Here is a 27664-nt window from a genome sequence, read left to right as displayed (position 1 = left end):
TTGATTTCTCTGTTGTTAAGTCGTTTGGCCAGGATTTAAAAACAAAGGGAATTGGGAACAGGCAATGTTTAATGTGCAGCAGATCAGGCTCAGTTGTAAAGATCTGCATTTAAGTCAATTTAGATCTCTTCACTTTCAGATATTCATAACTCTTTAAACAAAAAAAGACAATAACACAGAACTGAAGAATAAATTTGCACATGTGCAATACAGACTTTGCAGTTTGAACACACCTTGCTGAGAGGCAAAGGGTTTGAAATCAATTTTTGTTGTATTCATATTCTTCAAGAAAAGTTTATTCTATTTTTTCCTTAATCATTACCTGTCTCCCTTTTTCAAAAACTCAATGACCACCCCATCCTCAAATACAACAATTTCCATCTTTTTTCCTGGAAGTTCTCTACAGATGCTGATGGATTATTTCCAGTATTGTGTGTTTTTGCTTTGTGACCTGCATTATGTGCTGCCCTTGGTTGCACATTAACTGGGCATTCAGAGTGTGGAATGCCTTTTGGTTCTGACGAAAGGTGCAGTTGATGCAAATGGAGCACTAAAGTGATGCCCATCCAATCAATGGCACCCCACACCAAAGGATAATCCACAATACTAGCAATTTCGTGTGGTTCTCTGATGCTCTCGCTCCAAGTACTGTGGTGGCCCCCAGACTCAAACATGCATTGTCCTACCCCATGGATGCTTCCTACCGTGGAGGATCACTGAGGGCCTGTAGTGCATTCTTGAAGCTGCTATACTTCACAAGTCTTTTCATAATCTGAGTTTCTGTACTTTCATCTTGTACTTTATTGACAAGTAATTATTGTCAGACTTCTACTCGCTACTGCAAACATTTTATTTACATTCTAATATACAGAACCCTGATGACACCTCTCTGGTATAGTTTTTCCGTTTCTCTCCTCTTAGTGGTTTGTTAGTGTGTAACTATTATTGTCAGAGCAATATATTCATTAACATATTATTTCACATTATACTACATCATGCTGAAAAGAAAAAAAATGTTTACTTTACCTTCCCTTTGTTATTGACCAATGGTCACAATTCAAAACTAATTCAAGCATTACAAAATAAATTTAGGTTTTAAAAGTTTGCAGACAAAAAAAATTCAACCTCATGCGTTCTGTGAGTAATTCTCTTGTATAAAATATGAAAGAACTGGGGATGTTGTAAATCAAGAACAAAAACAGAAGTTGCTGGAAAAGCTCAGCAGGTCTGGCACCGTCTGTGAAGAAAAAAATCGGAGTTAATGTTTTGGGTCCGGCGACCCTTCCTCAGAACTCTTCCTTCCAGACCTGAAATGTTAACTCTGATTTTTTTCTTCACAGATGTTGCCAGATCTGCTGAGCATTTTCGGTAACTTCTGATTCCCTTGTATGTTCTTTTGCCTTTCCTAGTACTCCTTTACAGTGCTACTCCATTTACTGCCTCACAGCTGTGTAGGAATGTTGACTTTCAGTGAATGTAACTGCATATCCTTACAGGTCAAACTCAAATAGCTCCTTCCCTAGAAGACCCATCTGTATATTGCAACACCTTGACATGAGCTGCATGGACTGGCAGGCTGACAGGGAACAGTCAGAGTACTTGCAGACTTCAGTGGTGCGAGGTTTTGAAAGTGAACAGCAGGTTTATGCACTACAGAGTTACTTGTGGTGCACAGACACTGCGTAGCTGCTGCCTGTGTGAAGTCATGACTATCACTGTGTTTGTGTCCATCATGGTTGGATCTGAAAATATGCTTAGGGTGTATGAAACATTAAAAAAAATGTTTATGGAGTTAGCTACCACTTCCCACTGGAAAAGATGGCTTTGTTTTAAGACACATATCAAGTTGAGGTTTGAATGCCTCATGCCTCTTAAGATCAAATTCAGGGTAAGCAATGGCTTCCTGACACTCCAAACATTCCTTCCAAGTATGTGGAGCATCAGCATCTGAGGGAATGCCCATATGTGTAAAATCTAGTGACTATACTGTTTCTTTATCAACAGTGTCTTCTTGGAGTTCCTCTTTTGTTTTCAGCCTTGTTGTTTCACCATATGAGGGTTAAATCATACACGCATGTCTCAATCTGGTTAGTCCTTGCTGAGTCTGATTGAGCACCACTTTGTCCTGTATGAGAGAGAAAAGTGTGTCAGTGAGTGACATGACATTTGTTTGGCTGATGTTGCCGTCGGTATGAATAACTGGCGGGATGTGCAAGTCATGAGATGTGGATGTGTGGTTTACAGCAGTGCGAAGTGTGTGATGGTGTGATGAACATATGACTGTAAGGTAAGAAGCTTAATTCAGGCTAAGCCCTGTTGGGGCAGCCCATTGCCAGAGATGGCACATGACAGCAGCACAAAATTTTCATTTGGCATTCGGAATTAAAGTGAGATCATTAGTTAGGACAATGGTAGCTTTGAGAAGAAGATAAACCCAAGGCAACAGATAGGATAAAAAATCTTAAAAATTGAGATACAGAAAGTCCTGTACAAACTCTCAGTGGCAGATACCTGTAAGAGGCAGCCTGATAAGAGATGTTTGGAAGCAGACAGACCAAAATTTGTAGTTTATCACAAATTAAAAGAAACGTATGATTCCACAATAACTCTAGGTGACTCCAGGTAATTGAGAATTGAGAAATTAAGAAATGCAATCTACACCTAACGTTAAGAGATTTGGTTGAATGCCCTCAAAGCAAAGGGCTATAGATTGGAGAGAGGAGTTGCCATCTCATCGGCAAGTGGGACTGAACGACAATTGGGTAAATGACGACTCCTAAAGGGCATCAACTTGAATTCGAGAAAATAAACAATGGCAACTTCCCAACCTAATTAATGATTTTTACATTCAGAAATCAAAGCTGGGAAGGACAGAGATATGTGTCAAACATTAGGAATTCAGTCAAGATTCTTGAGTTTATGACTTATTAATGGAATTTGAATAGATGTTGTCTTGTTAAGTAAAATAGTATAGAAATATTTAGAGTAGGGTCAGTAAATTTCATCTCAGAAGCAACCTCCTGTTTAAAACATACTTACAGACAGAATGTAAATAGAAGGAGTTATAATTGCAGCTACAAGATAAAGGGGCTAGTTTGTTTGAATTTCTGAGCTTAGATGGAACAAAAGTTGCTAACAACTAATTGGCTAAAGAATTCTAACATTGGGTGTAGCCATATAATGTTACATATACATAACCATATGTTAGAACTGATATTAAGAATTTTACAGCAATTTGTAGGAATTAGCATCTCTTTATATCTCCTGCGATTCAGACAGTGGGAAATATAAAATGTGTAACAAAATTTGACAGGGATAGCAATGAATACAACAAATAACAGATTTTGATCAGTCCTTAGAGATGACCAAGTCTGGAAAATGTCTGAGAAAGAATATCACCATTAAAATTGGAAAGTAAATTAATAGGGTACATTGTAAAGATCTCAAGGCCTGATGATAACGATGTTTGGTAAACATCATGAGAAACCTAAGGTTGACCGTGAAATTGTCCATCATTGATTGTATATTCACAGGATTAAATGTGTAGGTCAGAGGGGATGATGCAAGCACTGATGTCAATATTGCATGTGACCATTGTAACACGGTATGTATAAATGTCCTGTACTTTATTGGGGAATGTAGAATGTCATTGACCTCCAATCTGAGCCATTATTAAGGAGGCAACTGGGCTCTACATGAAAGGCAGATTCAGAGCAGTTTGTGGACTCTCCCACTGGTGTGGTAAAAGAGCACAGAATAAATGTCACTTGTACAGCTGAACACAGAACTGGAGTATCCCTTTGACATCTGTCTCCAACAATAAAGATTATTGGTAGATGCATGATTGAGATCAGGTGACTTGAGCATTAGTCTGGTTTGTGGAATTTTTCACTTGAAGGCACATTCGTTGATGTTGACCACTAGCATGAGGTTACTGAACCTTTAGCAGCACTTCATCTTTGGCAGAACTACATCAGGGTCCTCAGAGTCAGGCAGTGATCACCCGTGTATGTAACTCCATCTGTTCCCTTGTTATTACAGGAAAATTATCATTCTTTCTAACTCGCCCATCAATACCTCCATTATTGCATCAAAAAAAAAAACACCTGCAAACCAGTAGTGTGTCAATTATCATTTTCCCTCAGGACAGGTTCATTTCTTACTTGCCTCCCAGCACCTACTGCAGCCACAACGCATCATCTCTATAAGTTCTACAGTCTAGCTTTGGACAGTGCAGGTTTATTTTAAGCGATGGTAGGAAGTTATAATTTTGATTCCAAGCTTGCATACATTCCAAACCCATATTCAAAGACTGTCAACTTTAATGTCTTTAAGGTTACTTTGGATGAAAAAGGTGAAGTAAGCAGTCTTTGTGGAATAAGTTTGAAGAAAGTTGTGAAAGTGAGGGATACATTTTTTATCAATTGTATTAGCTTCCTTTTCTACTTCATAAAACACAATTTCAAACAACTTGTTATAATAAACTGGCTGTTCTCCTCATTGGCTTTCTAGATAAAACTGTTAGATCAGTACATGAGTAAGTGCTGTAACACTAATGTTTAGTCAATAAAACTTTGCCATTACTTGTAGTAATGGCAGGGGCCTGCTCAGTAGACTTCAATGGGCTGAACAGATGTTTACATTTTTTAAAAAATTAACCTGTTTTTCTAAACAACCTGTTCAAAGGTGTTTTTATAGTCCTCTCGAACAAGTATAATTTGAAACCAGGCCTCTTGGTCTCCAGGAGAGACTCTACCTCTTCACCACAAAAGTCCCGGTCAGAATAGGTACTTATCTTAACTAACTAAAATACTATCAACTGGCAAAATCAACATCATCAGTCTATTAAGTCTACAACTTCAAAACTGAAAATGGTCACTGGATCCAAAATGTTAACTCTGATTTCTCTCCACAGATGCTACTAGGTCTGCTGAGACTTGACAGCAATTTCTGTTATTGTTTCAGGTTTTCAGCATCGGCAGTTTTTTTTTTAAAATTTCACAGATTGGTTTTTTCATTGTGCACTATGATAAGTTCTGCTATGACCAAAATTGAGGAAAACAGGTGGTTAGATTTAAAATTTTACTTTCATGGCAGCTATTCACTTTTCCAAAAGTTTGGATATAAACTAGAACATTTGTTTCATGTGGAACCAATGTTTCCCAAATCAGTAAAATCTCAACAGGAGCTAGAAATAGTCCTGACACATTGCAAGATTTGTCTTTTTTTATACTATTACCTCTATTATAAACATTTAAAAATATCAGCGATGCTAATTGTGACTGTAAAAATTTCCAGGTGGAGCGATGCATATTGAAATACTTAAAGTACTATTCTGTGCTATTATTAATTGAACTACTTAATCATAATCGATCTTTGACTTTTTCTTTAATTGTACAGTACTTACATTTTAATCCTATAATCTGTTTTGTAAGTATCCCTAGTTATTTAAAAGTTATTTAATATAACATACAAATATATAATATGTTTAAGTGACTAGCAGCTAATTTTCCTTATAGTTGACTGGTGCATTTCTTTGGTACTACAGGTATATTGTTATTTACGGAAATGATTATTTGCAGGAACCTTTTGTATGATGGAGACTAATCCAGACAGCGTTGGGAGGTTGAAGGAAGGTCCAATATTTATCACTTGCACATAACTCAGGAATTTTAAAAAAATCCAATTTGAAATGAATATTTCCTCCTAATATGAGGAGCAAGCCTACAATTCAGAATCCTGCACACCCTGGATTTCCATTGAAAAGGTTTTTGTTTCTCTCATAGCACAATGCTTCTTTTTTTTTGTAATCTCGATTTCCGCTGTAATATCCCCTAGCTGCCTCATTACTATGGAAACCAAAGCAACATTCCAAAGAGTCTAAACACATTCTTACTGCCTATAAGCTTAGACCTCAGGCCAGCAATACATATCTGTACAAAGAGAAAAAAATATGCTCGTAATTGAATAAGTGATGATGTACAAGTAAGATAATAAACCCATTCAGTAAGAGTATCCGGATGCTACGACTTAACTGCAGGCACCTTTTTGAAAAAAGGAAATTATTGTCAATAACCTATGCCTTTACATGACAAATTGTTGCAGTAAAACATTTGTAAATCTACTACAACTTCTTCTGTTAACTAATGGTTTTCATTAAAATATTTTGAAGCATACACAAAGATATCACATGCCTTACAATTTACGACTTTACTTTACAATGAAGTTCTAAAATGACCAGAAACAAATGATGGAATTTCAAGCATGGTTTGCCATCCATGACAGTGGAACTGAAAAGGTGTGCATATTTGTTCTCAATTTTTCATGATTCAAATTAAAATCTGAAAGGGCATAGCCAGGTGACACGTGATCATGCAGCTGATCAAGGTGTTCATTGGTGAATCCGGTTGACAATACAGCAGATATTGGTGGTTTGCAATGAAGTCTCCACCAACAAGGTCAAACGGGGAGGCTGTGATTTTGGCCACAGATTTACCAAGTGTTGACCATTGGAATAGGCAAATCTAATGGTGACAAATGAGGGTTTCAGTATCAGGTGAGCTAAGACAGGCACAATGTCGACAATGTGCAGACTGGTTCATTTTGATATTTGGTAGCACAAGTCGATTATCACTTTCACTTGTGAGTGGGTTGTTTCTCTGGTGCGATTAAGCAGTGGTCAGATAATTAGATATATCGAGCCATACAGCATAGAAACTAACTATTTTAGCCCACTATGTCTATGCTAACCAACAAACACCAAACTACATTCATCTCACTTACCAGCACTTGGTCCAGAGTCTACTATATCCTGGCACTTTAAGCACTTATCCAGTTGTTTTTTAAATGTTGCAAGAATACCTGCCTCCACACCCTCTCAGACAGCATGTTCCACCTTTCTACAACCCTCTGGGTGGAAAAGATTTTCCTTAGATCTGCTCTGAGCCATTTACCGTTCACCTTAAACTGATGTCTTCTGGTCATAGGCACATCTACCATGGGGAAAAGATTCTCACAATCTTTTCATCGTTGCCTTTCAAAATGTTGTATCCCTTAATCAAACCCCCACGCACCGCCCCCACCCCCCACACTCAGCCTCCTGCACTCATAGGAAAGCAAACCCAGCTTATCTAGTCTCTCCTCATAATGGAGACTTTTCAACCGAGGCAACCTCCTGATGAATCTCCCCTGCACTTTCTCCAGTGAAATCACCTCCTTCCAAAAATGGGACAACCAGAACTACACACAGTATTCCATTTGTGGCCAAAACAATGTTTTATAAAATTGTAACAAGATTTCCTTGCTCCCTATTCTATGCCTATGCTAATGAAGACAAGCATCCTGTATGTGTTCTTCACCACCCTGTCTACCTAAGCTCATATTTTCAGGGATCTATGGGGCTTGTACACTCAGGTCCCTTTGTTCCTTAGTACTCCCTAGTGACCTTTAACCCACTCCTATTGGATATCTCAGAGATACTTAATATTTTGCTGGCCACAAGTGAAGTGTCAGTTGACTGGAAGATAGACAATGTGGTTCATTTGTTAAAGAAGACCAGCAGAGGTAGGCCAAGTCATTACAAACCAGTTAGTCTGGCATCATGGCAAGGAAATTATTGGAAATAATTGTGAGGGACAGGATTAAGCAACACTTGGAAAGTGTAGGATTAATTAAGTAATGGTCAGCATGGATTTGTTAGGAGGAGATCCTGTCTGACAAATTTAAGAGAATTGTTTTGAAAAAGTGACTAAATATGTGGATGAGGGTAGTGCAGTTAATGTGGTTTACATGAACTTCAATAAAGGTCTTTGGCAAGGTTCCACATGGAAGGCTGGGCTGTAAGTTAAGAGCTCCTGGGATCCAAGACAAGTTGGTAAACTGGATCCAAAATTGGCTTAGAAATGGGAGGCAAAGAGTGACAGTGGATAGTTGATTTTGTGATTGGAAGCCTATGACTAGTGCTGTACACAATTTCTGCTGGAACCTTTGCCATTTCTTATTTATCTTAATGACTTTGATGTGAATGTAGAAAGTATAATTAGTAAGTTTTCAGATGGCACTAAAATTAGTGATTTTTTGATAGTGAGGAAGTTAGGCTCCGCTTTCAGGGTACAGTTTGAAATTGATCATCTGGTAAATTGGCAGAGCAATGGAAGACAGAATTTAATCCTGATAATTGTAGGGTAATGCACCTTTATGCCCACTGAAACATCTATTACCTCCTTCTTAATATGCTGTAGAACATCACTATCCAAAAGTAAACCTTCAGTGACAATGCTTTTCTCTTTTGTGAATACCAATTAGAAATATTAATTTCCAAACCCACCCATGTCTTCTGGCTCCATGCCAAGTTTGCCCTTTGATCTCTACTCGGCCCTACTCTTTCCCTGATAATCCTTGATGGGTGCATGAAGCATGAAAAATCCTACATGGGGAGATAGTTGGAGGAAGCCTGCACCATTGCTGTTTCCTCATGGTGTTGAATGTCTGGGCCCCATATTTAAAGAGCTCCCAGACAAGATGGCAGGTCCTCCTCCTAGCCATCTAGGATAGACAGGAGGTCCTGTTTCCTAGGGATGTCAGCAGGAGGGTGTACCATCAAAATAGGACAACCTGAGTGGAGGTAGGAGCATATGGGATGGCAAAAGAACCTGGGTATATGTGGCAAGGGTAAGTGGCAGTTAGTTTTCACTCATAAAGACAGCAAGCAACATAGATTTGGAAAAGTATAGGGATGTGAACCTGGAGCTAGGGTTGGAGACCTCAGCAACTCTATCCTTCTGAAAACTGTTCATAATCATCATAAATGGGACAAGGTGGAAGAGGAGACGTACCTGGCCTCAGGCTGTTTACATTAACTGAGAGGAGAAGACCATAGAACTGCCATTGGATGACTGGGGCTGAAATTAAAACTAAGAACTGTGTATGCTGGAAATTGAAATAAAAACAGAAATTACTGGAGAAATTCACCAGTTACAACAGCATTTGTGAGGAGAAAACAGAGTTAACGTTCTAGGTCCTATATCAGAGACGGAGAGTACGCTACCTTTTTCTAGTATCATGAGAAGGTCTCCAGTCTTCTGATAACCAATCAACATGCAGGTTTAATCCATGAGACATAAATGGACGAATGGATTGTACCTCACCTTGAATTAATTCTTATTGTTCTCCACATCAGGTTTCAGAGCTGAGGCCAGCAGGAAGAGGCAATGAATGAATGAATGAATGTTTGTATTGTCACATATATCTTGAAGATACAGTGAAAAGTGCTTTGTCACCAAAATCCAGTGCCATTTTGAGTAACATAAAGAATAAAAAGGAACTACTTAAGTAACAGTTCATCTTCTGTTCAAATTGAGTCTCAAGTAGGGCTCCAAAGCTTTTGTAAGGTCTCTGAAAGGTTTTCCATTCTTCAAAGAGTCCCATTCTGGGAGCAGCAATAACCACAACGATATTGATGTCTTTGGAGTCATTGGCTCTGCTGCCATCCAACATTACCAAAAGTCCAGTTTCCGGCCTTTTATTGAAATGCCCTATTATTATATTTTGCAGGTACCTTTATATTCCTGGCATTTCTGGATTTCCTCGTTGCGGTCACGTACTTGCACTCCCATCACACCTTCCCATTAAAAGTGGTCTTTTCCCAATATCTGTCTTAAGAAATTCCTTCAATGTTTTTATGAAGGGCAATATTGTCTGAAATATTGTCAGTTACTATAAGTTGCATTTTCATGCTGCAAGTGGTATCTTTTTCATTATCTGTTGTTTTATTATTCCTTATTACTCATTACACTCTATTCTGCAGTTTCAAATGATTGATTACTTTCACCTATTAATTTGAAACAAATCAGCAATGTCTCACTGTTAACAAAATAAACACAATGAGAAATATTTATACAGAAATGTTAGCAAGGAGTTGCAGAATATGATTTACTCATTTGGCAATGAGGCATTGAAGGAAATTTTTTTAAAAAATCAATAAACTATTGCTCTCATTCCAATGCCAATAACAAGAATGAGAATAACAAACAGACCAAGAGCATACCTGTTAGTCAAATATTAAGACAAAAGGTCAATTGTGGCTTGCGCCCAAGGGACAAGGATCAGGCCACAAGTCAAATCAACCAGTTAGTGGGAAGTTAGCCAATAAGTAAAGATTTTCAGCATGGGATTGTTGAGAACTCAAGCAAATCCGAACAAGAAAACTCACAAATGTGTCACTATTCTAATTTTTTTTTACGGTAGTATGGACAATAGACGCTGAACAGTCAAACTGTTCAATTTTCCAGCTCTGACATCTCTCACCTAGATGAACTTAAAACTTTATCTTGGAAGAATATTGAAAGATATTGGTCACTGTTATAATCAGTCATTATTAGTCATTGCCATCAGGAGAAGCAGAAAGGCAATATTTTTGTTCAGAATTCCCAAGTTTTAGATAAGTTAACTGCTTCTAATTATGTAATGCAGTCTACTTAATCAACATAAAATAAAACAAAGCACTGCAGATGTTGTAGATCTAAAGCAGACAAAAACAGAAATTGCTGGAGAAGTTCAGCAAGTCTGGCAACATCTTTAGAGAGAAAACAGAAGTACCATTTTGAGTCTAGTGATGCTTCTTCAGAACTGTTCTGAGAAGTCTCCCCCTTAAATATGTAACCCCTTATTCTGAGATTAGGTCCTCTGGTCCTAGGCTCTCCCAATTGTTGCATCTCTTCTTTCAAATCCTCTAGGTTCAACAAGTACAAGCCCAATCTATACAATCTTTTCTCATAAGACATGCCCTCTATACCTGCCAACAGTCTAATGAATGTTTTCTGCACTTCCTCCACTGATAGTTTATCAACAAATAAATAAAGGGCCTAAAACTATTCACACTATTCCAGCTGTGGCTCCGCTACTGCCTTGCTTAGCTTGAGCAAAACTTCTCCTTTGAAATAAAACCAACAGTCCATTTGCCTTCCTTATTACCCACTGAAGTTGGATGTTAGCTTTCAGTGACTTATAGGCTAGGATCCCCATATCCCTCGGTTCCATAGCTTTCAGCAGTCTTTTTTCCATTGAAATAACATTCAGCTCCTCTACTCTTCCTGCCATAGTGCATTGCCCCACATTTCACATTATATTCTATCTAAGTTTTTGTCCTTGTGTAACTTATTCCTCTTTGGCTATGCAGCAAAGTCAACAATGGCAATGGTCAAAAGACTATTCCCCTTCATAGTATTCAAAGTGGTATATCTGTTTTGCAGGGAAGTGGACTTGGGGGACTCCTAAACTGCACTGCCTACTCCTCTTTCTTGGCCTGGTAGGCATTTATTCCATTACTGCCTGTGGAGCCTTCGGAGTGACCATCACTCTGTACGTGCTATCCACAATACTCTCAGTTTTGTGAAAGCTCCATTGGATCCCCAACCACCACCCCAGCTCCTAAACCCAGACTTCCAGGTGCTGCTGCTGGAGACACTTCCTGCATATGTTCTATCCCAGACAGTATCAGACTTGCCACATGGAGCAGGAGGAGCACACCTTGGGCTTGAGCTCTATTTCCATGACATGTCTCTTTAAATTGAACCCTTAGATTAGTCCTAAAATTAAATAATATTAACTATCTCAACACCTTCTTCTCTGCACCCCTGTACTTTTTCCCCTTACAAACCAGAAACTGAAATAAAAACCTTACAAATTATAAGCAATAGAAATAGTATTAATACTTATCCAACCTTACTCACCACACTATTCCTCAAAGTTCGCAAATAGAAATTTGCTTATGATATCTTAATATTCCCAGATGTGAAATCTCCTGTGAATGACAACACTGCAGGGATTGCCAAAAAGCCTCCTTACCCACTTAACTGGAACGATGGACAAAATCTTCTGCAGGTCTAAGTGATGTGTGTTATGGTGAGAAATCTAAGCGGATCATGTGAAAATTTAGATGAAGCCTTTCCTGATGTCGGGAGCTAATCATTAGCTTTTCAAACAGAGCTTTGGGCTTTGAGATGAGAATCTCATTTGGGAGTGGCAAGATAATACTAATATTAACCAAAATATGACAAGATTCATGCGCATGTTTTTTTTAATGTATGAAACTATTAAAAGGATAGTATCAGCTTCAGAATGCTGCCAGACATCTACATGTCGGGCTTTTAAACTTACTTTGATAAAGTGTTCAGTCCATGTTAACACTCCATGGTGAGTAAATTAACCTGCTTAAGGCAATTACGCTTTTGCAGTTTCATTTACTAGAACACAGCATCAGTTTTGTCAGTTTACTTAAGGAGGGATACGCTTGCATGGGAGGCAGCTCAGATTTGATAGACGCAAAGGATTGTTGGAATGAAGGTGTTGTTTTATGCAGAAAGATTGAGCAGTTTGGGGCTATGCTCATCAAAGTTTAGAAGAATGACAAGAGATATTATTTCTAAGGAGATGATGAAGGTGATCGATGAGGGTAGAGCAGTGGGTGTTGTTTACATGGTTTTTAGTAAGGCTTTTGATAAGGTTCCTCATGATAGGCTCATCCAGAAGGTTAAGATGCATGGGATCCTTGGTAACTTGGACACATAGATTCAGAATTGGCTTGCCTATAGAAGACAGAAGGTAGTGGTGAAAAGGTATTTTTCAAGCTGGAGGTCCGTGACTGGTGGTGTTCTGTAAGGATCCATACTGGGACCTCTGCTGTTTGTGATATGTTTAAATGACTTGGACGAAAATGTAGGTGGGTGGGTTAGTAAGTTTGCAGATGATGCAAAGATTGGAGAAGTTGTGAATAGTGTAGGAGGTTGTCAAAGGATACAGTGGGATATAGCTCACTTGCAGGTATGGGTGGGGAAATGGCAGATGGAGTTTTATCCAGTAAGTATGAAGTGCTGCGCCTTGGGAGATCAAATGTTATGGAAAAGTATACAGTTAATGGTAGGACTCTGAGCAGCATTGATGTAAAGAAGGATCTTGGGGTTCAACTTTGTAGTTCCCTGAAAGTGGCCACAGAAGTAGATAGGGTGATAAAGAAGGCATATGGCATGTTTGCTTTTATTGGTATTGAGTATAGAAGTCAGGATGTCATGTTGCATGTTTCTAAGACTTTGGTTAGGCCATAATTGGAGTATTGTGTTCAATTTAGATAACCACATTACAGGAAGGATGTGGAGGCTTTGGAGAGGACGTTGAAGAGGTTTACAGGATGCTGCCTGGGTTTGATGGTATGAAATATAAGAAGAGGCTAGAAAAACTCACTTTGTTTTCTCTGGAGCTGCAGAAGCTGAGAGGAGACTTGATAGACGCCTAAAAAATTATGAGAGACAGATTGGGTTGACAGTCAGCATCCTTTTCCCAGAGTTGAAATGTCTAATACAATGGGGCATGCTTTTAAGGTAACAGTGGGAAAATTCAAAGGAGATGTGAGAGGCAAGATTTTCTTACATAGAGAGTCTGGAACACATTGCCAGGTGTGGTGGTGGAGGCAGATATGATATGGGCATTTAAGGGACTTTTAGATAAGCACACCAATATGCAAGGAATGGAGCGTTATAGACCAATGGCAGGCAGAAGGGGTTAGCTTTATTTGGCATTATGTTTGAGACAACATTGTGGGCCAAAGGGCCCATTCCTGCGATGTTCAGTACTATGTTCTGTGATCTTACTGAATCAAGTCAAGCAACCTTGGGGAGCCGAAACTGCCTGCTCCTGCTCCTATTTCTAATTAATCTACCCACAAATTGGCCAATGTTTTGCAGAGCACTGAGGATTAAAATTGATGAAGAATTGACATTATAAAGCTGTTACCCCATTTCCTTGTGATTTCATACATTTTAGTCCAATCAATAGTCATACCCAATGATGTTAATACCCCAAACTGAAACCAGAGAACTGTACATGCTGGAGATCTGGCACAAAAGCAGAAGTTACTAGCAAAACTCTAGCAGCATCTGTGGATAGAACACAGATTTAATGTTTTATGTCTGATGACTCTTCACACAACTGTAAGAAGTTGGGGAAAAGTGGTATTTATGTTCCAGATGAGGTTGGAGAGATGAGGAATGGGAGGAGAAGGGAGATGTGAGCAGATAGGTGAGATGGAACACAAAGAGAGAGGGACATGAAAGGGGTAGGCTCATCTCTGTCTGTCTCTCTCGGGCTCCACATATATTCATGATGCTACCCTTTTGGTTTTAATTAGTCTATTGTTACATTATTAGCAACTAGGGGAGAGTTGCTTTTTGTATGACAAATCAACCTTTTCTATTATTATTGTTGTTATTTTACACATTATGAATTAATCCCAGCATAAGCACTAGAAAAGCAAAAAACCAGTATGCAATATAATTAATAGCCATCACATACCAAATTAAATCCAGCAGAATTTTGCATTACATTTCAAAGCACAAAACAGTTATATTTATTTAAATAATTAGGCATAAAGTATTCCTGAAGCAAGCAAATCCATTAAATACACAGTCCATAATGCTACGTATTACAATCCACTGTGCTTTAATTTACCACCAGAGATGTGTAGTTACAGCAGTTTTTTATTAGAATAATGTTTCCAATGCTCCTCTGACATCTGGAAGCAATCATTTTACGTGAATCAAACCAGTCATCAACTGTGTGTTGACATTACTTTACAATATTCTAAGTTTACAATTTAAAGATGTATTTGTAAATTTGCTGTAAAAACATCATGTTCACCAGTTAATCTCATTTACTGGTTTGGAATAAGAAAAAAATGGATCCAACAGAAGTGGGGCAATTCATAGTTTTTCATGTCCTAAAGAATTTGTTAGGCTGTTGCTTTCTAGAAATAAATAACAACTACCAAAACTTAAAAACAAACTGATATCATTGGAGCATTGAATAAAAGCATATGAAACACAATAACCCTGGATGTGCAGGAATACTTTATCATTTGCATAGCAGAAGAGCATCGGGTGAAAGTGACTGGGTTTTTTTGTCTTTTTATTATGGAATCATAGGACCCATACAGTATGGAAGCAAGCCATTCTTGTGGTAAGTTTCACATGGTTGTTGTATATGTATTGGTGCTCATTGCTGCTAATCTTGATACTGCAACAATACAGAAAGGATTTATACCTGTCACTGTCGCAGAGATTCCTTTCACTTGCACACAACTTACTACAGAATTTTGCACTGACTGTGGTTGAACTAATTGGTGAGAACATAAACATTAATCTATATCCTCACATATTGCAGTGTAATGGGGGACGTTAAATGGGAACTAAGCATTCTGACTTCCCTCTTTGATGTCAGGTTCTAGATCTCATCCACTCAAAGTGCTGGATCTCCAACAACAGACATTGTTGGCCGGGAAAGGTGGGCAGGAGAATCAATTAGCGCCGAGTCGTTCAGGACAGGAGGCAAAGTGCACACTGTGCTGCATGGAGATACATGAATGCAGAAGATAGGAACCAACTTAGACCTTTCAAGCCTGCTCTACCATTCAATAAGATTTTAGTTGATTTCTTCATGTTTCAGATTCCACATATTACCTACTCTAAATAATCTTCAATTCCCACACCTGGCACGAATCAATATTTATCCGATGTAGACATTCTCATTAACCCCACCTCTATCACCTCCTGAGGAAAAGAGTTCTAAGGTTGCACAATTGTCTAACAGCAAGCATTCCTCTACACCGCCAACCAAAAAGCATAATGCCTAACTTAAAAACAGTATCTGCTACTTCTGGATTTGCTCACAAATGCAGACATCTTTCCCATATCTGCCTTGTCAAGATCATTTTAAGTACTATACATTTCACTAGGATTGTACTTCAAAACTGCAGTGAGAACAAGCCCAGGCTGTCTGATATTTCCTCATAAGACAACCTGCTCATTCCAGGTATCAATCTATTAATCCTCCACTGAATGGCCTCCAATACTAAGTAAAAAGAGACCAAAGCTGCACACAATATTGAAGATGTGCTTTCATCTACCTGTACACAATGGATTGTAGAGCTAAATCATGACAAACCTTATTTTGTGCTCAATTCCTCTCATAAAAAATGATAGACCCCATTCGTCTTTTTGATTATATGCTGTATCTATGACTCATGCACTTGAGCAGCTAAATTCCTCTGAATCTCAGATCTATACAGTCATTATTCATTTAATTAATACTTTAGTTTTTCATTCTGCCTGTCAAAGTGAACAATATCAGATTTTCCCACTCCATACTCTATGTACCATATTTTTGACCAACACGTCAACCTATTTATTCTCTTCTGCAAGCTCTTTATGTTTCCTTCACAACATACCTTCTTACTTATTATTGTGTTGCCTGCATGTTTAGCTACCATGCCTACACTCCCTCATTTAAGTCATTGACATAACTCGTAAAGATTTGAAGCTCCACCATAGAATCCTCCATTTATCACATCCTACCAATCAGAGAGAGGCATTTCTGTTTTCTGCCAGCCTGCCAGTTTTTTACCCATGCCAATATGTTACTCCTATACTAAGATCTTTTCTCTCCCACAATAACTTTTGATGTGGCAGTTTATTATTTCTGAAACCCATGTACAACACATCTACTGGGTCCCCATTATCCGCAGCAACGTGTAATTCCTTCAAAGAAGCCTAATAAATTGGTTAAACATTATTTTGTCTTCACTAAGCCATGTTGATTCTTTTGATCCATAGAAACATAGAAAATAGGAATAGGAGTGGGCCATTCAGCCATTCAAGCCTGCTCTGTCATTCTATATGATCATGTCTGATCATCCAACTCAATACCCTGTACGCACTTTCTCCCTATTCCTTTTCATTCCTTTAATCCTAAGAACGATATCTAACTCCTTCTTGAAAACATTCAATGTATTGGCCTCAACCGCTTTCTTTTTAGAGAATTGCACAGGCCCACCATCTTCTCTGTCCCAAACGGCCTCCCCTGTATCCTTAGGCTGTCAGCCCTTGTTTAGTCTCCAGCTATAAGAAAACATACTTCTTGTGTTTACCTTGTCTTGTCCTCTTACAATTTGTAGATTTCCATGAGATCCCACATCATTCTTCTAAACTCTAGCAAATGCAGTCCGAACCAATCCAATCTCTCTTCATATATCAGTCCTGCAATCCCAGGAATCAGCCTGGTAAATCTTGAATGCATCCCCTCCATAGGTAGAGGATCCTTTCTCAGATAAGGAGATCAGAACTGCACACAATAGTCCAGTTGTGATCTCTCCAAGGCCCTGTACAAGACACTTCTGCTCCTGTACTCCAATCCTCTTGTTATGAGGGCCAACATACCATTTGCTTTCTTCACCATCTGCTGCATACACATGTTAACATTCAGCAGCCGGTATACAGAACACCCACTACCCCTTTTCCTAATCTATCGCTATTCAGACAATAACCTGCCTTCCAGTTTCACTACCAAAGTGGATAATCTCACACTTATCACATTCTACATCATCCAGTTTGGTGTTGTTTGCAATCTTGACAATATTACATTTAGTTTCCTCATTTAAATCATTAATATATATTGTAAATGGCCGTGGGCAAATGGTACTAGTCCCTGCACTGCCTGCCACTTGGAAAAAGGCCAGTTTATTCCCACTGTTTGTTTCCTGTCTGACAAACAGTTCTCTTCCCATGTCAGTGCACTATCCGCAACCCAATGCACTTTAGTCTTACCAGCAAATCTTTTATGTGGGACCTTATCTGTAAGTCCAAGTAAACAACATCTCTGGCTCTCCCGTATCATGTCTACTAACTGTGTTCTTGAAAAGTCCCACTAGATTTATCAAGCATTATTTCCCTTTCGTGAGTCCATGCTGACTCTGTCCAATCCTGTCACTGTGCTCCAAGTGTTCTACTGTTATATTTACAATGGATTTAAATATTCTCTCCACTACCAATCAATAATTCCTCATTTTCTCTCTACCTCCTTTTTAAATAGAGGTGTTACATTAGCTGCCATCCAATCCATAGGAACTGTTCCAGAGACTATAGAATTTTGGAAGATGACCGCCAATGAATCCATTTTTCCCCCCTCGGGTCTTTTCGCTAAGTAGTCTGGAATGTAGATTATCAGGCTCTGTGGATTTATCTGCCTTTAGCCCCTTCAATTTCCCCAATAGCATTTCTGTACAAATACTGTTTTCCTTCACTTCCTCCATCTCACTTGACCCTGCACAGCTAATTCATCTACATTATTACAAGCATTTAACGCATTTTTTAACAATGTTATTCGTACCAATGTGCGTCATAACTATTGGCTGTTCACTTTCCTACTCGAGAATATCATGTAACAGTTCCAAGGCATCCTTGACGCTAGCAACCATGAGGCAACATATCATCCAGGGCTTTCTCGTTTGTGACCACAGAAAAACATCTAGCTATTCGCCTTTTGATTGAATTTCTCTTTATTATTGCATTCCCACACTTATTCCTCTTCTCCCATGCAAGAGATGCAGCCATGATGCAATTATTTTGGCTGAGGCTGCTTTCTTCCGAGAGGCCATTCTTCCTAACAATATCCAAAAGCAGTATCAGTGATAATGGGAACTGCAGATGCTAGAGAATCTAAGACAACAAAGTGTGAAGCTGGATGAACACAGCAGGCCAAGCAGCATCCCTGCTGTGTTCATCCAGCTTCACACTTTGTTGTCCAAAAGCAGTATATTTGTTTTGCAAGTGAATGGTCACGGGTATGCACTGTATGCCTTGTCCTCTTTCCCTGCCTGGTGGTCATCCATTCCCTCCCTGTCTGTGAAGTCTGAGCCTTTGGAGTGACCACCTGTCTATGAGATATCCACGATACCCACTAACTCAGTGATTCTCAACAGTGTACCCAGTTGCCACTTCAGTTCCAAAGTCTGGGCCCAGAGGAGCTGCAGCTGGAGACAATTCCCAGGCACTAGAACAGCATCTGCCTTTCCACATTGAGCAGGAGGAGTACACCATGGCCTTGAGCTCTCTTTTCAAGGCCTATCTTTTTGAACTAAATCCTTTGATTGTCCTTAAAATCCAATAATAGTAACTACGCTAGGCCTCTTTTTCTGTGGCCTCTGCACTGTTGCCCCTGCAAATTATAAACCCAAAGAAAACACCTTCCAAGCTCTAAGCAATAAAAATAGGTTAATTACTTACTCAATCAGCTACTTCTTCTTGGTTGCCATTACATTTTTAAATCCTGACATCACTTCAGGAGATCTGCCGTGATCATAATGGGATCAGAAAAAAATGTCATCCATTGTTCCTCCGGATTTCATGCAAGTCTTTCAAACTTTTTATGCCCCGCCCACCAAAAGTTTCTATACTTAGCCTAATTCTTACTGGCATCATCAACTTGACATTTGTAATGTATAGAGATTACAAGGTGTAGAGCTGGATGAACACAGCAGGCCAAGCAGCATCAGAGGAACAGAAAGGCTGATGTTTCGGGCCTAGATCCTTCTTCAGAAATGGGGGAAGGGACGTCCTACACCTGCCCCATACCTCCCTGCTCACCCCCATCCCAGGCCCAAGAAGACTTTCCACATCAAGCAGAGGTTCACCTGCATATCTGCTAATGTGGTATACTACATCCCCCGTTTCCGTTGTGGCCTCCTCTACACTGGGGAAACCAAGCGGAGGCTTGGGGACCACTTTGCAGAACACCTCCGCTCAGTTCGCACCAAATAACTGTACCTCCCAGTTGCAAATCGTTTCAACTCCCCCTCCCATTCCACAGACGACATGTCCATCCTGGGCCTCCTACAGTGCAACAACGATGCTTCCCAAAGGTTGCAGGAACAGCAACTCACATTCCACTTGGGAACCCTGCAGCCCAATGGTATCACCGTGGACTTCACAAGCTTTAAAATCTCCCCTCCCCCTACCACATCCAAAACCAGCCCAGCTCATCCCCGCCTCCCTAACCTGTACTTCCTGCCACCTATCCCCTCCTCCCACCTCAAGCCCCAACCCCATCTTCTAGCTACTAACGTCATCCCGCCCACTTGACCTGTCCGTCCACCCTGGACTGACCTCTTCTGTCCCTACCTCCTACAATCTTCCGTCCCCACCTACAATCACCTATACTAGCTCCATCCCTGCCTCCTTGACCGGTCTGTCTCCTCTCCACCTATCTTCTCCTCTTATCATCTCCTATCCGCTTCCCCCTCTCTCCTTATTTATTTCAGATCCCCCTTCCATTCCCCCATTTTTGAAGCCCAAAACGTCAGCTTTCCTGCTCCTCTGATGCTGCTTGGCCTGCTCTATTCATCCAGCTCCACACCTTGTTATCTCAGATTCTCCAGCAACTGCAGTTCCTACTATCTCTGAAACATTTGTAATGCACACTCGTTTTCTATGTTGATTTAGCCTTTGTTTAAATTCATCCAGAGAGCTCTGGCTATGTCTATCTTACCCTTCTTTCTAATGTGAAATTGCACTCACTGTCCATGAGCTCATTATCCCCAAGCCTGACAATCATTGATGCCAATTTTCCTGGTTCAGGTCTGCTCTCACCCCATTAAATTTGGCCCTCTCACAATTAATTATTCTAATTTGTTTAAGTGTGTGGCCCTTTAAAAATTTGGCACAGCTGTGATAATGTGGTAGGGCCAACTAGTGCCCAGTTTATATGGAAACATTGGCATTGCACAGTTTATTACAATCTCCAGGGGGAAAAAAAAAACAGCAGTTTGACTTTTTGCTTTGGTTTGTAGATAGAAACATTGTTACAACTGCTTTTTTGATAAGCAAAAATGTGTTTTTATAAATATGTTTGCTTTACACGCACCACAACATTTGTAGAATTTGAATTAAGTTCCACAATCCTGTTTCCAAAAACAGAGAGAGACTCTCAGATACATGGACAAACATCAGTAAAATATGGGCCAGATTCTGCTTTGATTCTTATTGCATAACTAAGATGTTTTCAGTAGTTCTATACATATACCTTTCTGAGATAGTCTTTCTTTCACTTTGAAAGGTATTGCCATAGCATTTCAGTACGTATTTGATTTGACAGTGTATAACTTTATTGAACCTTTTCTATTTTCAGAAATTGTTCTATTGAACATCACATTTTACAAGCAGGACTCCTATGGTATTTGGTTTTCTGTTGTGATTTGTTGAACTATATTTCCTGCAATTGGACCAATTAACAATAATGACATTTCTCATCCAATTGAGTGGGTTAGCAGGGTGAAGATGGCATATGTAAGGCTTGCAATGAAAAGGACAAAATGAGCATCAGTGAGCCTGATGTTCTTTCTTTTTGCATCTTTACAAGCTCCTAAGAGTGAAAAATGAGTACTGTCAAAATATCCTTAATACCCATTCTTTGAAAGATTTCTACACAAATGCAAACTGATTTGTTTTGAGAAAGTGTAAATGAAAGGAGAGAGGATTCATTTCTACTGTATTCAAAATGTGTGATGACACCAATAGGAAAGCAAATGATAAAGATTGTTCTGCATTGAATCAGTTTGAAATGAGAAACCTTTTTGTGAAAAGCTGATGGTTCTTTTTCAATCTCTATGGGTGCTAAGTTTGTTTGTTAGATGTATTTGGCCCAGCTCCTTTCACGGAGAAATAAAAATAACAGCCAGCAAGTTTTGAGTCATGTTTCTTAAATCATTTGAGATGGTTTAATTTCAGTGGTGCAAATAAGAATGTTTGTCATCTTCACCTGTTTGTAGTCAGGGACCAGGCAAATTTTGAGTTTAATGTTCTTCCTTTCAATTCCTTGCCATATTTATTTTGCCAGCTAATTTCTAGCAGAGCTGATGCAGATATTCCAATCAGCTTGTTTTGATCAGAATTTGCAACTGTGAATAATTAACTGCCAATATATTTGTCACATAAATACTCTTTTTACTAGTTAGACTCTACATCACAAAATGAAACATTCAGCAAAACTAAAATATTCACAGTCACTAACATTATTAATCCCAATCTCATGAAAAAAAAGATTCGATTTACTTGAACTGCAAAGGGAAGATGTTGTAAGGTTTGTTTCAAAAAGTGATTTAAATTAGTATTCTATGACATTTACATGACAGTACTGGAATTTTTTTTGAGGAATGATGTTCTTGCTCGCAAGGGAGTGCAGCGAAGGTTTACCAGGCTGATTCTGGAGGTGGCGGGAGAGATTGAGGGTTAGGATTTTTTTGGAGATCAGATGAATGACAGGGGGAATCTCATAGAGACCTATAAAATTCTAACAGGACTGGACAGGGTAGATGCAGGGAGGATGTTTATGATGGTGGGTGTGTCCTGAACCAGGGCTCACAGTCTGAGGATTCAGAGTCGACCATTTGGGACAGAGATGAAGAGACATTTCTTCACTCAAAGACTGGTGAGCCTGCGGAATTCATTACCACAGGAAGTAGCTGATGTTTAAACATTGAATGTATTCAAGAAGCAGCTAGATATAGCACTTAGAGTGAATGGGGTCAAAGGTTGTGGGAGATAATAGCATTAGGCTAATGAGATGGAGGATCAGCCATGACCGTGAACAATGGTGGAGCATGCTCAAAGGGCCAAATGGCCTCCTTCTGCTCCAGTCTTCTATGTTTTCTATGTTTTTCTATGTATAGAGAATAACATTTAATGAAAAGTGAGCATTTGATATAGTGCTCTACAAAGGTTTGACTACATTGCAATATTAGATTTCATTTATTTGACCTGTATTCTTTCATTCTACATGAGACCGAGGTATTCAGAATTTTTAACTTTTTGCATGAATTTTACATTATCATTGGCTTCTTGTTAATGATTTCCTCTGGTCTGCAAAGGAAATGGAAGTGTTGTAGGAAGCCAAGCAAGGCAGTATTGGAAATTACAGGGGAATGATGTGGATATCCCCATTAACAAACCTCCACCCCTCTTACCCAATACCACCTCACACTTCCAGTAGATACACTGCATCTCTCCTCCACTGGAGCTCCTTCACCAGGTCTCAAATGTCATATTCAAGAACCCAAAGGCCCTTTTACTGCACTATCCCAAAACTTGCTGCCGCTTGTCTGCCAGAACACCCTGATATTGAAATACAGTGTGGAATCTACATGCATTGTTCCGTCACAATTGTATTTAATCAACTCTTGGATATTAATCCCCAGATGTCTGATTTAGCACCTCCAGGCAAATTCAAATTATAGTAATCAGAAATCAGGATAAAATTACACACCAAAGCATTACTTTAAATGGCATGCATTTGTAGTAATCATAGTTTGTAGTTTCATCATGTCAGCATCTCATTTATAGGTATGCTGAGTGCTGCTCCAGGGATGCCCTTCTGCATTTAATTGAACCAGACTTCATTGTAATGGTAGAGTGTGGTGAATACTGGCCATGATGTTTCAGATTATGGTTGAATAAGTTCTGCTGCTGCCGATGGCCCTCAGTACCTCATAAATGTCCAATTTGAGTTGCTCGAGTCTGTCTCATTTAACAAGGTGATGGTGCAACTCAACATCCTCATTGTGAAAGCAGGATATTGTCTCCATAATTACCATGCGGGGTCCATTCCAACTGATGCTATATTGGCAGACACATCTGTGATAGGTAGATAGGTGAGGGCTAAGTCAATTTGATTTTTTGCTCTTGTTGGTTGTCTCACCACCTGCTGTGACAAATCTACTAGCTACATCCCTTAGGACTCAACTAGTTTAGTCGGTGTTTTGTGCCTTGCCACCCTTCAAGTGGAGCTCAACATGGGGGTTGTCCTAATTCATTGGCCAAGGATGTGTGGGGTGAGAGTGATGTGTGGTAATCGGCAAGGGGTTTTATTGCCTGTGTTTCACAGTTGAGAACTCCCAGGACAATTTTGTTCTGGCCATATAGCACTAGTGGGTCTGCCCTGCCAGTGGAAAATGGCTAGGAGTAATTGCTGTGCTTAGAGTGCTTGCAACCTTCCTCACGTATAGCGACACATCCTGCAGACTTTACCACCAGTTACAAATTCCTTCAGGAAATAACATCCAGCCCTGTTGGGTCTTCACCATTCCCCCAGACCTCCCCCTCACTGAGGACGAATGGTCGGTCCTCAGTAAAGGGCTCATCTTTATCGCCCTCCAGCCTAACATCAATGAATACCGCTCACACATGGACATTAAACAGTTTTTCCGCTGCCTCCACCTCCACGCTTACTTCTTTAATCATAAGCCTAAACCTCCCTATACTGACCCCTTCACCCATCTCCAAAACACCCCCTCCTCCTGGACACCACCCCAAGACCTCTTACCCTCCCTCGACCTCTTCATCTCCAACTGCCATCGAGACATCAATCGCCTCAACATCTCCACCCCTCTCACCCACTCCAACCTCTCCCCCGCAGAACATGCAGCCTTCCGCTCCCTCCACTCCAACCCCAACCTCACAATAAAACCCACGGACAAGGGAGGCACGGTTGTAGTATGGCGCACTGACCTCTATATCGCCGAGGCCAGGTGCCAGCTCTCAGACACCTCCTTTTTCTGCCCCCTTCATCATGATCCCACCCTTAACCACAAAAACATCATCTCCCAAACCATCCACAACCTCATCACCTCAGCTGACCTCCCACCCACAGCCTCCAACTTCATCATTCCTCAACCCTGCACCGCCACTTCTATCTCCTTCCCAAAATCACAAATCCGACTGCCCTGGTCGACCCATTGTCTTCACCTGCTCCTGCCCCACTGGATTCATCTCCACCTATCTGGACTCCATTTTCTTCCCCCTGGTCTGGCAAATCCCCACCTACGTCTGTGATACCACCCACACCCCCCACCTCCTCCAAAACTTGCAATTCCCTGGTCCCCAACACCTCAGCTTTACTATGGCCATCCAGTTCCTATACACTTGCATTCCCCATGCAGATGACCTACAGGCCCTCTGCTTCTTCCTGCCTCGCAGGCCTGACCAGTACCCCTCCACCGATACCTTCATCTGCTTATCCAAACTTGTCCTTGCACTCAAAAACTTCTTTTTTCAATTCCTCCCACTTACTACAGACAAAGTGGGTAGCCATGTGGAAAATGGCTAGGAGTAAGTGCTGTGCTTAGAGTGCAGCACTTACTCCTAGCCTTCCGAAGCTACACCGGCTCTATCCCCCACCTCTTCCTCTGTTACATCGATGACTGTATCGGCACCGCCTCGTGCTCCCACAAGGAGCTCAAACAGTTCATCCACTTCACTAACACCTTCCACCCCAACCTCAAGTTCATCTGGACCATCTCCAATACCTCTCTCTCCTTCCTGGACCTGTCTGTTTCCATCTCGGCAACCACCTAGAAACCGATATCCATTTCAAGCCCACAGCTGCCTAGAATACCCACCTTCCTGCAAAAATGCCATTCCGTATTCCCAATTCCTTCGCGTCTGCCGCATCTGTTCCTGAGGTGAAGCATTCCACTACTGGACATCCCAAATGTCCTCGTTTTTCAAGGACTGCAACTCCCCTCCACAGTGGTCGAAAATGCCCTCGAACGTATCTCCCACGTTTCCTGCAACTCATTCCTCAGAACCCCGCCCTGCAACAACAACCAAAGCAGAATTCCCCTCGTCCTCACGTACCATCCAAACAACCTCCAGATCCAACGCATCGTCCTCCACCACTTCTGCCATCTGCAATCTGACTCCACTACCAAAGATATTTTTCCCTCCCCACCCTTACCTGCCTTCCAGAGAGATCACTCTCTCCATGACTCCCTCGTCCACTCCACTCTCCCACCAGCCCCATCATCCCCCAGCACTTTTCCCTGCAACCTCAGGTTGTGTGACAACAGTCCCTACACCTACCCCCCCACCTACATCCCAGGCCCCAAGACCTTCCACATCAAGCAGATGTTCACCTGCATATCTGCTAATATGGTATACTGTATCCACTGTTCCCGATGTGGCCTCCTCTACATCAGGGAAACCAAGCTTGGAGACTATTTTGTGGAACACCTACGCTTGGTTCGCGACTAACAACTGCACCTCCCAGTAGCAAACCATTTCAACTCCCCCTCCCACTCCTTGGATGACCTGTCCATCCTGGGCCTCCTCCAGTGCCACAATGATGCCACCCAAACATTGCAGGAACAGCAACTCATACTTCGCTTGGGAACCCTGTAGCCCAAATGGTATCAATGTGGACTTCACAAGCTTCAAAATCTCTCCTCCCCTGATTGCATCCCAACACCAGCCCAGCTCGTTCTCGCCTCCCTAACCTGTCCGTAATTCCTCCCACTTATCCCCTCCTCCCACATCAACCCACACCCCCATCTCCTACCTACCAGCTTCATCTCACCTCCTTGACCTGTCTGTCCTCCCTGGACTGACCTATCCTCACCCTAACTCCCCACCTGCACTCACCTTTACTGGCTCCATTCCTGCCTCCTTCACCTATCTGTCTCCTCTCCACCTATCTTCTCCTTTATCCATCTTCCATCTGGCTCCCCCTCTGTCCCTATTTATTTCAGAATCCCCTATCCCTCCCCCATTTCTGAAGAAGGGTCCAGACCCGAAACGTCAGCTTTCCTGCTCCTCTGTTTCTGCTTGGCCTGCTGTGTTCATCCAGCTCTATACCTTGTTATCTCAGGAAATAACAGATCTGGTGAGGTTAGGGGGAGGGGTGCATATAGTATCCCGTGAAGGGCAGTGTTGTCGAATCTGGCAGCTAGGCAGGAGTGTCTGCTTGAAGCAGGGAATTAGGGTCAGTCCCTGTGGGGATATGGGGAGTGGTGTTGAATTCAGGGCAAAATAATGGGGGTATTGGGTTTTGCAGCAGGGGAGGGCTGGGGTCAGGAGGTGTAGGGAAATGGAGGGTGGGGTCGTGTCCAGTGGTGAAGCAAGAACAAGTGGAAACAGGACTCTTGTCCAGAGACTCATCCCGGGGTAAGACACAGTGTTGGATCAGGTTCTGTGTAAGGAGACAATTCTTTTTGTTAACTACTTACATAAATGCCTATTCATAGCCCAGGATGGCAAGGAGATGATGATATAAGCAAATAAGCAAAACTGGATGTCATAGCATACATGGTCCAAGATTTTTCAATGGCCAGACAAACATCTCTGCAGTGTAGATGGGAGTTGTGTACTGGGACCCTGCAGAATTGCCATCACAGCAGACTTCAAAGGAATCGCAAAAAGGATTGAAGATACCACTCTAAAATTCCCCTGCACCTGAATCCTCCAAAAATATGCATTTAAACTGGACAATTTGGAAGTTTCCACTGAAGTCAAGTGTGTAGCTATTCAGGAAAAGTTAGTCTTTTGACTAGTCTAATTCCAGGGTAATTGATCAACTAACCCCATAACTTAGCTGACACCCCTCCCACAAACGCCTCTCTTGGACCCCTTACGCAGCTCAGAACCTGACCCTCTCTCGGGGATAAATCTGAACTTTACTCAAGATTTTGGATCAGAAACAAAATTTATCGGTATTGGATAATGTCATTCATTCGACCACACAGTCAAGCTGTTGATATCAATGCTAAAAACATGAGCATGTATGTCAAAACAGACTTCAAATATCAGTTTGGGAATGAATAAGAGCAAGTCTGGCCAGCAAACTGCACGTATGTAGCACTACAGTGCTGTCCTCTGGTCTCTACAGTTAGAAGACTTACACTGTGCAAGAATATCAATCTGAAGTTCAATCACTTCCACTTCAGCTCACTATGGAAGTTTCTGTAGTTTAGATGGCAGGACAGAATACCAGGCAATAAGGGGCTCACCTGAGCCGT

Source organism: Stegostoma tigrinum, chromosome 20, assembly GCF_030684315.1.
Source record: "Stegostoma tigrinum isolate sSteTig4 chromosome 20, sSteTig4.hap1, whole genome shotgun sequence".
Taxonomy (NCBI): Eukaryota; Metazoa; Chordata; class Chondrichthyes; order Orectolobiformes; family Stegostomatidae; genus Stegostoma; species Stegostoma tigrinum.
The sequence above is the reverse complement of the archived record's forward strand: the minus strand, read 5'-3'. Positions refer to the sequence as shown.